Source organism: Ambystoma mexicanum, chromosome 4p, assembly GCF_040938575.1.
Source record: "Ambystoma mexicanum isolate Mex_15411 chromosome 4p, UKY_AmexF1_1, whole genome shotgun sequence".
Lineage (NCBI taxonomy): Eukaryota > Metazoa > Chordata > Amphibia > Caudata > Ambystomatidae > Ambystoma > Ambystoma mexicanum.
In genome coordinates, this window is record NC_090927.1 from 1,164,395,303 (window position 1) to 1,164,408,774 (window position 13,472).

Consider the following 13,472-nt stretch of genomic DNA (forward strand, 5'->3'; position numbering starts at 1 on the left):
ATGGTCTCCCCGACAAGATTGTATCAGATCGAGGAAGCCAATTCGTCTCCAGATTCTGGAAGTCCTTATGCGCCGCTCTTAATATTCAGCGCGCTTTGTCATCAGGATATCATCCCCATACCAATGGGCAGACAGAGCGGTTAAACGCCACCTTGGAACAATATTTGCGCAGCTATACCAATATGGAACAAGACAACTGGGTGGATATGCTGCCGACAGCGGAGTTCGCATATAATAATGCCAGTCATTCCGCAAGCAAAATGTCTCCATTCTATTGTTCATATGGCTTTCATCCCCGAGCCATCATTCCACATTTTTTCTGCAAACCTGCACTTCCGGCGGTAGAAGAGACACTTATCCGAATAAAGGACATCCAAGACAAAGCCAAGTTGAATCTCAGAGATAGCCTCCAGGCTTACAAAAGGCAAGCTGACCGGCACCGGCAGGTTGTACCTGATTGGGAGGTTGGTTCCAAGGTATGGTTATCTACTAAATACCTTCCTAGATGGTCTCGCCCATCTAAACTGTCCCCCAGGTTTATCGGTCCCTATCCCATTTCTGCCAAGATCAATCCAGTGGCCTTCCGCCTTAAGCTGCCACATTCTCTTAGGCGGATTCACCCAGTGTTTCACGCATCTCTTTTGAAGAGTGCCGAACAGTCATTAAGGGCTCGTCCTTTCCCCACTCTTTCTCACTCACCTGATGCTCCTGATTATGAAGTGTCCGGGTTGCTGGACTCCAGATACCGCAAAGGGCGCCTGGAATACCTGGTGCATTGGAAAGGTTTTTCACATACTGAGGACTCTTGGGAACCAATTGCACACATCCACGCTCCTATCCTTCTCCGGAAGTTTCACCGTTTGCATCCCGGCAAACCGGGTGGCCTGGGCCTTGGCAGGGGGCATACTGTCATGCGCCGCCTCCGCACCTGGCGTCTTTGGCCCCGCTGCCGCTTAGGGACTTCCTGATTCCCGTCACGCTGACGCTACGTTCTCTCTATGCGGTCTAGTCTTCTCCGCCGTAGCGCTATTTAACCACTCCTCTCCCTGAGCACAGCGCGTTGCAACCTTCCACGGTCAGCTGCTTTTCCTCGCTGCCGCGGTCTTGCTACACGCTGTTTACCTTTTGCTCCTCGAGCATTCTTACTCTTACTCTTTCCGTCCTTATTACCGGTCCTACTCCGGTCCCAGTCTTTCGTTTCCTCTCTACCTCCATTCCTTAGTTCCAGCTCTTTGCCTTTACTTTGTTTTCTTTACCTTTTGGCGTTTTTCGCTGCATTATAATTCCACCTGGTTCCGGTTGCTGCCTTCTCCCATCATTCATCTGCATACACGTCCAGCGGCCATCAGGATACTTACCGGTCCAAGGGGTTTTTTGCCTACTCTGGCTTTTTTCCCCCTTCCCGTCTCTCCCGGGAGGGGGACACGGTCAGGGCGCATTTACACGCTCTCACTGTGGCTTCCTCTTGTGGGAGACACTCTCAATCTCGAAAAAAAGGAAAAGGATTATACGGCGCATCGAGCACTCAGTCCAGCTGAAGAGGATTTCGACTCCACAGGTGAGGAGGTTGAAGAGAGAAAGAAGGGTATTACACCAGTGGTAGAATCGGAAGCTGACAGTTGGCCCTTCTGCTTCTAGGACTCAACTCTCCCCTCTTCCTCAGCTAGTGCCTGTTATGAGTCAGAAATGAGAGGCGGACAAAGTGGTAGGGTTTTCAACATCAGACATCTCTATTAAAAGAAACGGGTTGGATAAAGGCATCTATGTCCCTATCCTAAAGAGAGTTTTCCTGCATAGGAAACTAAAACTAAAGATCTGTCTGTGTGTTGTGGTCAAAATTATATAAACTGTCATTGTGTCCAAAACATATCTGACTCTCACACTAGAAATGAACAACTCAGAAGTATATGGAAACATTTGTCTGATTGAGGTTTAGCCAAAAAGCGTTCAAATGTAAAACAAAAAACATTAATCCAACAAAATGGTTTCCTTCAAGGAGATGTCTTTTGACCCAGAGGGTAGATCCCTTCCCCTGGATTATTTCAGGAAGTATGAAGAAATTGTCTTTTCACCAAAAATGTTTCCTTAATGAGGGTAATCTCTTCCGTACAGCAATTTCTCAAGGTTTGCAAAATTGTCTCTTTTACACAATGGTTGCTTCCAGGATTGGTAAAAGTGTCTCTTTTACACAACTGCTCCAAAGATAGCAAAAATGTCACTATTACATTTGTTTCAAGGAAGGCAAAAATGTCTCTTTAGATTCCCTGGTATACTCTCCTATCAGGTATCTTTTGTAATTGTAATTGTAATTATTTATTTGTTTACAAATTACAAATTACAAATTAATTATTGATTTATTAAGCGCCTTACGCCAAGGCTGCTCACTGCCTGACAAATCTCTTTTACCAGGACTTCTTTCAATGTTCTCTTTGTTTCCCAGTATAGCACAGCTGTATTCCTGCACCGTCTATACTTCATGAACTTTAGATACAACTTGTCCCAAGCCTTCCCATGTGGACCTCTCACATATGAAGACTTGTTCATGTTCGGCCTTTTAATTTCTTCAAAAGTATTCTTTTGCTGATGGCAATGCTTGCTCCAACCTTTCCCATATGAACTACTCATATATAGAGATTTGTGCAAATGTCATCTTTCAGCTTCTTCATTAACATTAATTTATAATAACATCTGCTCTAGCTATCCCCATATTGACATCTCAGGCATGAGGAATTGTGAAAATTCTGTCTTTCTATTTTACTCAAAATGCACACTTAATTGTTCATGTGCCTGTCGGTACACCCCAGGGTTATCACTATCACGGACCAACTCACCAGTGTGTCATAGCACTTCTGACCTGTGGCATGTTGCTGCAGTGAAGTCTTAATTCAGGAATGGTCTCCCCCACTTGAAAAACCCTCTTTCATTCCTTCCACCGGCCTCAAGTTCACTTACTGGTAATGTTGCTGCTCTTTGGCTTGACTGTGTTGTTGACAGCCTCTCTACGGCTGCCAGTTCCTTCGCCGCACTTTCCTGGAGCCTGCCACACTCCACTGGGTCTGTCCCCACTCCGGTAAGAGGGGTTTACAACAACTGGCAGCCTGAGAGCAGCTGCCTCCTTCAGCCCGATTCACTCCTGTCTGTCTGCCTTCCTCTGCGGTTCTGCATTTCGCTTTACCCGAGCTGCTTCTGCTTCCTCTGTTTTTTTTAAATGTCCCGCACAGCTGATTCATCTTGTAACAACTAGATCATGTGTTCATCTTAGGGTTTCTTTCAATCCATACTGACTCCTTCTTCGTCTTCCTTGGCTCAGTACTTGAGGAGTTATGGGCATTGGAGTCCATAGTATTAATAAGACTTCCAAAGTGATTTTGTTTGGGATTTATATTTACTACAAAACCATCAGAGATAGGAGAAGTTAGGCATGTGTTACGTACATATGAGGTGTGAATGGTATTTATCCTAGGATGCTTGTTAGGAAAGGTTTGGGGAGTTTTGCAACTAGAGCAATTTGTATAGTGGCAACATGCCATCAGGAATTTAGGAATTATAGGTTCTTCCTTCTTTATAAGGGGAGAATACCACAACTCTCCCGATGGAGTCACCACATCTCCCCGACAGCCATCTCCTCCCTTGTGATCCTCCCTCATAAAACCACCTCGAAGGGCAGGATCAGGTAGCAGCTGCCGTCCCCTGGCCACATTGGAGATCTCAGGCTGGGGATCAGTGATGACTCCACAGGATTCATCACATACACCAGATCTTTTGTGGCTAGCTTGTCATTATATACAAACAGAAAGAACCCATTAGTTCATCATTCTATTCATTGGACCATAAAACACTCACCTAAAATGTAACCCTTATACCAGGTTGCCTCCTCTAGAAGCTTGGAGGCAGGGGTGTTGCTAGGTCTGGAAAAGATCTGGGGCTACACTAATGTCTGGACTGTCAGGATTCAGGGCTAGCTGGCCTTTTGGTTGTAGCCCCTGTGTTTCTAACCAGGGCTACAACCAACAGACCCGGGGCTATAGCCCCCTCAGCCCCACACCCTAGAAACACCTCTGCTTGGAGGTGAGTGGAAGTTTATTTCTGCTTGTGTATACCCAACTGGATATCATGCACTTCCTCCAGGGTACTGTTTGGAAAAATCTGTAATCCCTGTGCAGTTCACGCTCTTAAGTTCTTCTCCTTTAGAAACAAACACTGTGCACCCTGTGCTAAAAAATAAATGATTTATGAGTCTCCAGATACTCTGCGCGGCCCGCGTGGCTAAGGATGCCTCCTCTTTTTTTAGCACTTCACCACACTCCCGCGCTTCTCAATGATGCCAATACTTTTTCTGAAATCGCATGCAGCCCACACTTGAATCATCCGTTTCTTGCATTACTGTATCACTGAGCACTCTGCGCTTGGTTTTAGAATTGCTCCTTTCAGTATCACTGTGCACCATGCGCTTGGACTTACACTCGCTCCGAGCCTCCCTTGTCTCCAAGGCAATGACAAACTCTGCGCCCGTCCAATGTTGCACGCTGCAAGGTTCTTTACTTCACTAAGCCTCGTGACTACAGGTTATCATAAGGAGCTTTTAGCTGCGACAAACCTTTCGGCGGCTTCACAGTCTTTATTTACAGCTACTTCTCCTTTGCAAATCTTTGGATTGTCAACTCCAGAATATATATATTTACAGGAAATATTTTTCCTTTTGATGAGTTCCAACTAACATCAAGAAATTCAAAGAAATTGAACAACATGTACAGTTTTAATTACAATGTGGGTTGCATACAATGTTGCTCTTATGATTGGCGTCACACTGGAATCTCTCCAACCCTGAGCCCTACAGATAAGGGATGTATCGGCCACTTTTACTCCATAAAAATAGGCAAATACTCCCAAAAAATAAAAAGGGACTACAAATAGTAGAATGGATCTTAGTGGTGGGCGGAGACTTCAACATGGTCTTGAATCCCCAATCAGATAGGTTGAGAACTAAGGGTGGTGGTGAAGACATGGACAGAAGAGGGGATTCTAATAAATTTAGAGAGACAAATGAGAAGCTGGGACTGGTGGATGTATGGGGGGCACAAACTCGAGCAGGTGGAGGGGGGCTCCACCACAGGCTCAGTTCAATTACTATTCAGCGGTACATGAATCATTCTCACAAATTGACTTGTTGGTGGATTCAAGTACTCTTCCCTGGGTTAGAAGGATGTATACCATTATGGTCTCATGGTCAGACCATGATATGGTAACAGCGGTGGTGGGAGTTAGGCAGGTAGAAACCCAAAGAGGGCGGTGGTATTGCAATGATTACATGTTGAAGGAAAAAGCAGTGGGAGAATCCCTTCTTAAAAGCCACAAGGAATATTTTCAAATCAACGATACAGGGGAGGTTAGTATGAGAGGGATTTAAGGTGACGGTAAGGGAGAAATTGATCGGGATGTGGTCGCAAGCTAAACGGGATAGGGCTAAATAGGAGGAAGCACTGAGAGGAATGATTGAGAAACTGTGACCCACAAGGGTGGGGGGGGTGTTGATTAGAACTTGAGTTTGGGGGGACTCAACAAGCTTAGGATGTGTAAGCAGAACTCCAGGATCTGTTCGCTCATAAAACAGACTGGGCGTTAAAACACCTTAAGCAAAGGTATTATGAGAAAGGGGAAAAGGTGGGTAAGCTTTTCGCATGGATATTGGGGACTCATACTAGGTCTAGGACAGTTAACGTTCTGCAGGCTGAAGATGAGGCAATGCTGAGAAGCAATGGAGAAATTTCAGAGGAGTTTGGCTGATTTTATGCTATTCTTTTTACGCATCAGAGAGTGATGAATATAGTGAAGGGATTAGAACCTACTTAAAGGGAGTGGGCCTTGCCGGGATCTCGGTGGATGACCCTGGGTATTGGAGGCACCAAATGAGATGAAGGAAGTGATCTCGACTGTAAAGGGGAAGAAGAGCAGTAAGTTCCCAGGCGAGGATGGCCTCACAGTAAGGTTCCATAAAATGTTTCGATCCATGTTAGCACCCATACTGGTGAAGGTTTGTAAAGGGTTGTTGACAGGGAAACCACTGCTGAAAACAATGCTCAAGGCCCTCATTACAGTTATCCCCAAAGAGGTTAAGGACCCTAAGAAGTGCACATTCTATAGGCCAATCTTCCTGGTTAACACTGATGTTCAAATACTTGCCAAATTTCTGGGGTATAGGCTGGACACATTTCTCCCCGAACTTATTCATGGTGACCAGGTAGGTTTCATTAAGGGGAGACAGGGCGCGGACAACATCAATAAAACACTGAATCTTATGTACTGGGCACAAAAACACATAGGTGAAGCTTACCTGGTGTCCTTGGGCTCTGAGAAAGCCTTTGATACAGTAGAGTGGGGTTTCCTGAACACAGTGTTGATTCAGTTTGGCTTTGGTGAACATTTTTCATCATGGGTGAAGGCAATCTACAGGGATCTGACATAGAGGGTAGCAGTGAATGAGGTATTGTCGGGGGACTTCCCGCTGTAACTAGGAATGAGACAGGGGTGCCCTTTGTCCTCTCTCCACTTCGCCCTGGTGATAGAACCCAAGCAGCAGCAATCAGAGTAAACCCGGGGACACAGGGATTGATTATGAAGGGGTTGAATTTAAAGTGTCTCTCTATGCGGACGATGTATTGTGCTACATTACAGACCGGGGGCCTCTCAGAGAATTGATGAGGGTTTTTCAGACATTTGGGAATATTCCACATTGGGAGTTTTGTGGACACTGTGGAGTAATAAGGTGAGTAGGGAGTTGTCTTCCTGTTCGTCCCCTCTGTGTTCTTTGTGGGCTCCCCCACTTATGTTGGGGATTCCGGGGTTTAGAGGTGCCCGAAGATGGCCAGACATGAGTCTGGAAAGAGCAGCACATGTCTTCCTGAATGGCAAGTTTAAAGAGTTGCAAGCGGTGTGAGAGATGCTGGGAGGGGAAAATATTGAAATGTTTGAGTATCTCAGAGTCAATGGGGTGCTTTTAGACCTTAAGTGGTGGGTCAATTTGGCTCGCAACCTCACCCCGTTTGAGAAGACTTTAGAGACTGCACAATCCAGGCAGGGAATTATTTCTAAAATGTACAGAGCCGTGGATATGCAATCTGCTAAAGTGGGGAGGAAATGTAAATCTTACTGGGATTGGGTGTTGGGCTACATGGTACCAGATGATCTATGGGAAAAAATGTACAAGGTATTTTCATGGGAATCTCTCTAACCACGCTATTAAACATAATTGTAAGGTACTCCACACGTATGGCATAGGGACCCAGTGAACGTTTCAAGGATGTTACCTGGAGTATCACAGCGGTGCACCAGAGTATGTGGTAAACAGGGTAAATCAGTGCATATGTTATGGTACTGCCCTCGTATATGGTTCGTTTGGGCGCAGCTGTTAAGTTGGATAAGATATTACAGGGTCCCTGCTGCAGCTGGAACCCCTTACGTTACTCCTGGGTATCTCACCTAGCGGGTATGATGCATATAGATTTCCAAAGATGTGGAAAGCCCTCTTGCGTGCAGGAAGGATAGCGATTGCACAGAAATGGAGAGAACCCACAATACCCAGTAATGGTGACTGGCTGTGGATGGAATGGGAAGTATATCTGATGAAGAAGTTGATGTATATGGTGCATGATAACATGTCTACTATTCATGGTGGAATGGGGGCTATTTACATTGAAATATGGCATAGATCAGGGATGTGGTCCAACATCCGATGCTCAGGGTGGAGTGCAGAGGGATTCACAGGAGGAGGTAATTTGTTTTAATGGGGGATACTCCGATGCCGCCACCCTGTAAATTTGTCAGCAATAATTATCTCTGTAATTTGACTGCAGATCACCTTCAAAATTGATAGACTTCAATAAGATTACTTGCAATCCCCACCCATAAGACTTAGAATTTTGTAATGGATGAGAAACTGGGGTTGGCTGACTGTGGAGATTGTAAGGGGATATTGGATTGGGTATTGTTGAAAATGATAAGTTACTCACTGTAGTGACTAATGTACTCTTAGTCCATAGACCCCTTTCCTCCATACTGTATGAGTTTCCCTTCCAAGGGACGGGAGACGGAACCTTTCTCACCAGGAAAAACCTTCTTCCCCTTTAAATTTAGAGGCGTGCTCGCGCGCGGCCCAGATGGCATTCGCTGCCCTGACTCTGCCCTCCGGCGCCACACCTCAGTCCCCATTGACGTGTCAACAATAGATTTAACATTGCCTAATTACACCAGTATTATTAGAGGGAGGTTGGTGGGACGTATGGCGGAAAAGAGTCTATGGACTAAGAGTACATTAGTCACTACGGTGAGTAACTTATAATTACTCTTACGTCCCGTCCCCTTTCCTCCATACTGTATGGGCGATTACAACTGATTATAGCCCAAGGGTGGAGAGAAGACCCTCCTTAAGCAAATAGGTTCCTGAGAACTGCCTGTCCGAAAGCTGCATCAGATCTACAGCCGGCATCCAAACAGTAATGCTTGCAGAAAGCTGAGGGAGAGGCCCAAGTGGCCGCCATGCTTATGACTTGCCAAGCGACATGGCACTGGAATGCGATGGCCGTTGCTTTGGCCCTGACTGCGTGGGCATGCATGTTGGCCAGGAGTGGCTTGTGCTGGCCCTCGTATGCTTCCTTGATGGCAGAGACCATCCAGCGGGATATGGAGGCCTTAGAGGCCAGATAGCCTGACCTTGAGCCTCCGAAAGTGACAAACAGAGCGTCCGACTTGCGGAAGCCCTTGGTCCTTCCAAGTAGAATTTCAGGGAACGCCTGACATCCAGGTAGTGCAGCACTCTCTGTGCTTCGTCCTTGGGATTGGGAAAGAATGTAGGAAGGATTATTTCTTCGTTCAAGTGAAATGCAGATGGAACCTTGGGCAGAAATGCCGGGTGCGTCCGCATGACTACCTTGTCCTTGTGAAAGGTGGTATATGGTTCAGAGGCGACCAGCGCCTGGATCTCGCTGACTCTCCGAGCCGAGGTAAGACCGACTACTAAGGCCGTCTTGATGGTGGCCAGCCTAATGTCCACGGATGCCATTGGCTCCAATGATTTGTGTGCCAGGGCGCCCAAGACTATGAAAACCATCGCCTGGCCGGCCACCATGGAGCTATCAGAATGATGAGGAGTCGATGAGACTCCTTGAGCTTGCAAATTATCCTGTGGATCAGGGGAGTAGGTGGAAAGACGCAGGCCTTCATGCCGGTGCACTGGAGGTGAAATGCATCGCCCAGAGAGCCGGGGCCCTGACCCTGCCAGGATGAGAACTGGGGACACTTCTTGTTGTGCCAGGTGGCAAAGAGATCCACTTGGGGATGATCCCACCTGTTGAATCTCCTGAATAACAAGGTTGTTTAGCTGCCACTCGTAATTGTCCAATCCAAGCCTGCTGAGCCTGTCCGCCTCCAGGTTGGATTCCCCTGGGAGGTGGACTGCCGCAAGGTAAATGTCGTTTTCCAGGGCCCATTCACACATGCTGATCGCCAGCCTGCACAGAGGAGGGGATCTGGTGCCTCCCTGTTTGTTGACGTAGTACATGCTGGTCGAGTTATCTGTCTGGATGAGGACAACCTTTCTCTTGAGAAGTGGTAGGAATGCTCTGAGTGCTAGCCAGATGGCATTCAGCTCCAACCAATTGATTTGGTATTCCTGCTCCTGTCGAGTGCAGGTGCAGTGGACCGAGAGATCATCCAGGGTAGCTCCCCAGCCCTCGAGCGAGGAGTCTGTGGTGATGGTGGCCTGCGGAGAGGGCGGCCGAAAGGGATTGCCCGTCTGTTGGTTGCAGTCCATGGACCACCAAGTTAGGTCTGGGTGGAGAGATGGAGTAACGCTGATCATCTCGGATTGCAAGCCCCGCTCTTGATTCCATGAGGCCGTGAAGTGCAGCTGAATCCTTCTCATCCTCAGTCCTGTGTGCGGTACGGCTAACAGGACTGCCACTAGTAGACCCAGGAGATGTTGGTACCACCATGCCGAGGTCCCCCCTCTGCTGAGGAAGTGGGCGGTGGCCCTCTTGATAACCAAGATTTTGTCTTCCGATGGAAAACCCTCTCGGAGCACGTGTCCCAAATGAGTTCCAGGAATGTCAGAGTCTGTGTAGGGTGCAGCTGTGACTTCTTGAGGTTGAGGGAGAAGCCCAGGTCGTGCAGTGTGTTCATAAGGGCATGGGAAGAGTGGCGAACCGCTTCCGGAGATGTAGCCCTGACGAGCCAGTCATTGAGGTATGGGTAGATGTGGAGGCCCTTAGCTCCGAGGAGGGAAGCCACAGCGTTCATGAGTCTGGTAAAGACCCTGGGGCTGAGTTGAGGCCAAATGGAAGGACTTTGTATTGGAAATGGTAGCTCATGATCCTGAACCATAGGCAACAACGATGGGGCTGCCAAATCGGGATGTGTAGGTACGCGTCCTTCAGATCCAGGGAACACATCCAGTCTCCCTTGTCCAATGTCTCAGCTATAAAAGCTGGCATAACCATCTTGAATTTTTGCAGAGGTAGGGAGAGGTTGAGGGTGGAAAGGTCCAGCACCACTCTCAGGCCCGCCTGGTTCTTCTTCTGAATGGCGAAAATCCTGGAGTAGAAGCCAAAGCCTCGCTGGGCGGCTGGGACTTCCTCCACTGCCTGGCTCTCTATGAGCGACTGGATCTCCGCCAAAAGAGTTGCTCTCCCAACCTGTGGGAGTGGAGGGGAGGAGGGAGGAGAGGCTGGGATAGGAAGGCGGTACCCCGAAGAAACTACGGAGAGGATCAAGGGGTCCGTGAAATCCTGGTGCCAGAATTGTGCATGCAGAGCAAGCCTGTCCCCTGCCGAAGACAAATAGACCCGAAGGGGCGTGTCATGCCTTCTTTCCCTCTGAGGTTGACGCTGAGAAGGGGGACTGGAAAGAGCCCTTTCTCCCCCCCCTTTTTGTTGTTTGTGCCAGTTCCGACACAGCGAGTGGTCTGGTTGTCTGGATCTGTGTTCCAGGAAGCCACAGAACCCTCCATATGTACGACTCTTTTCCGAGCGCTGCTGAGATTGGGTGTACGACTTGGGCGTGGTCTTTGTAAGAATGGATAAAAACTTCGCCGTTTGTGAGCTGTTCTTCTTGTCCAGCTCTTTGTCCGTAGAGGAGTGGAAGAGGCCCGCCCCCTCAAACGGTAGATCCAGAATGTGCTCCTGGACATCTGGGTTGAATTTTGTTGCGCAGAGCCAGGCTGTTCTCCTTATGTCTGTGGCAATACAGATGGCACGGCCTGAGGTATCGATATGAGCCACTGTGGATTCCATGAGGTCATGTGCCACGAGCTTGGCTTCCGCTAGCCCCGCCTTAAAGTGTGATTGGCACTGGGTGGGGAGTTCCGGGAGGAAGTCCTCAATTTCCCGCCATAACCATTGGTTGGCGGCAGCCAGCATGGCATCCGCATTGGCCTGACCCAGGTGCAAGGAGGAGTTGGAGTAAATCGTCTTGCCGTACGCCTCCAAGATCATCTCCTCCTTGCCTAGCAGCGCCGCAGAGGAGGAGGCTGAGGACGACTGAGGCTTGGAGTATAGTGATGCTGCAGCGATCACTGAGGAGTGTGGCTGAAGATGGGTAGAGAGCAAGAGTGTATCCCCCTCCATCTGCCTGTACTTGACGTCCAGGCGTCGGTTGACCGGCTGGACCGACTGGGGTTTGAGCCAACCCTTCTTGGCCAGGGAGACTACATCTCTTTGCAGTGGAATCCCCGTGTTGGCAGAGGGACATCTCGTGAGGACTTCAGCCAGAACCCCCTCTGCCAGCTGTTCGACCACAGGTTGGGGAGAACCAGGTACTCCGCCAGGCCAGCAAGACGTTCATGGAAGGCCCTGGTGGAGGATGGTGTGTCCGGATCCTCCTCCTCATCCATATCCTGCGGATCTGGAGGATCTTGTGGAGGAGGAGGAGTAGATGGTGCCGGAGGCTGGGGTACAGGGACCGCAGCCGTAGGCTGAGGAGGCAGCGGAGGTTGCAGAGTTGGCTCTGGAGCCAGAGGAGGCGGATGCAATGCGGATTGGGGGCCCAATAGAGGTGTCTGTGGTGCTGTTAGCATGGCGGGGAGGACTTCCCTTACTGCGTCTTTGATGATAACCCCCATCTGAGGAGACCTGATGAGGCCGAGAAACTTCTCAAAGAGCACCTCCTCGCTGGCCAAAGAGGTGGCAGGGGGTACCGACAGGTTAGCGGGGGGCTGCTGGAGCCACTGTGTACCCTGTCCATATGGACACAAAGGAAAGTTGCCCTGCACAAATGAAGGGTAGACTGTAGGCCATGTACCTGGTTGAGGCCAGTCCCACCTTACCACTCGTTCTTCGCCGAATTTGTGGAATGGCATCAGACGGGTGCCCCTTTCTGGCGCGGCAGCCATTTTGTCGAGCTTCCTGGCACGTGCCTGCGACGTGTTGCTCAGCCCGCTGGGCCCGGCCTCGTCCAAGACTCTTGCGTTTGGATCACTAGGCCTACCCTGCTCCTCGGGCCTCGGCCCGGTAGGTGTGACACCCTCGACCCGGGGGTCGGTAGAACTGCGTTTAGGCGCCCCCTCGAACGCATTGCCGGTGTTAGGGCATAGCCCCTCGGCCATTGTGCCGGTAAAAGTGTGTAGGCCCTCGGGTGTAGGCTCGGTACAAGAACCTTCTGGTCCCTCAACACTGCGCCCGGGAGGATCCGTGGATCTCTCGACCTGAAGGCCGGTAGCTGTAGCAGCCTTGGTGCACGTGCCGGTAGAAGGACCTAGTCGGTCCCTCCCACGCGGGAGAGTCCCTAGGAAGGAGTTTCCCTTGCGGGGTGCGCTGGAAAATATCGGCCCTACCCTGGGTCTGGTTTGATTCTTCACAAAGTTCTTGAGATCCTCTGGAGGCGACCTCTGGACGAGCTCCCACCACCTGTCTAGTCTGTTCTTCAGCGCCTTGTAGGACAGCGAGTCACACGGCGAACATGATTGCCAACCGTGGTCTGGGCCAAGGCAACGTAGGCAGAGGGTGTGGGGGTCTGAAGTTGAGAAGAGCCTGTTGCAGGATGGACACTTGCTGAACCCTGTAGAAGTCGACATGCACTGGGGAGGAGCGTGACGCTTGAGGACCGAGTACCTGAATGATAGATAAGACAAAAAAAAGAGAAGAAGTATCCGCGTGGGGAATTACATGGCCGAAGCCAAACCTAGGAGCGCTGGTGAATTCGACCTGTTCCCATCGACGTGGAAAAGGGGACTGGGGTGTGGCGCCAGAGGGCGGAGTGAGGGCAGCGCATGCGCCTTGGGCCGTGCCCTCACCCGTGCGCCTCTAAATTTAAAGGGGAAGAAGGTTTTTTCTGGTGATAAAGGTTCCGTCTCCCGTCCCTTGGAAGGGATGCCCATACAGTATAGAGGAAAGGGGATGGGACGTTAAGAGTAATTATTTCACAGCCTCACAGTAAACAATTGTGGATTAGGCAAAGAGCTTTTAAGACAACATGCAGCCAATGAC

The 13,472-nt window shown here is 49.4% G+C and overlaps 1 protein-coding gene across 17 annotated transcripts in view; it reads right to left on the minus strand.

The window, feature by feature from the left end:
* SYNE1 (spectrin repeat containing nuclear envelope protein 1) overlaps positions 1-13,472 on the minus strand; it is a 1,651,720-nt gene that overhangs the window by 866,676 nt on the left and 771,572 nt on the right. The gene's annotated exons all lie outside the window — the stretch shown is intronic.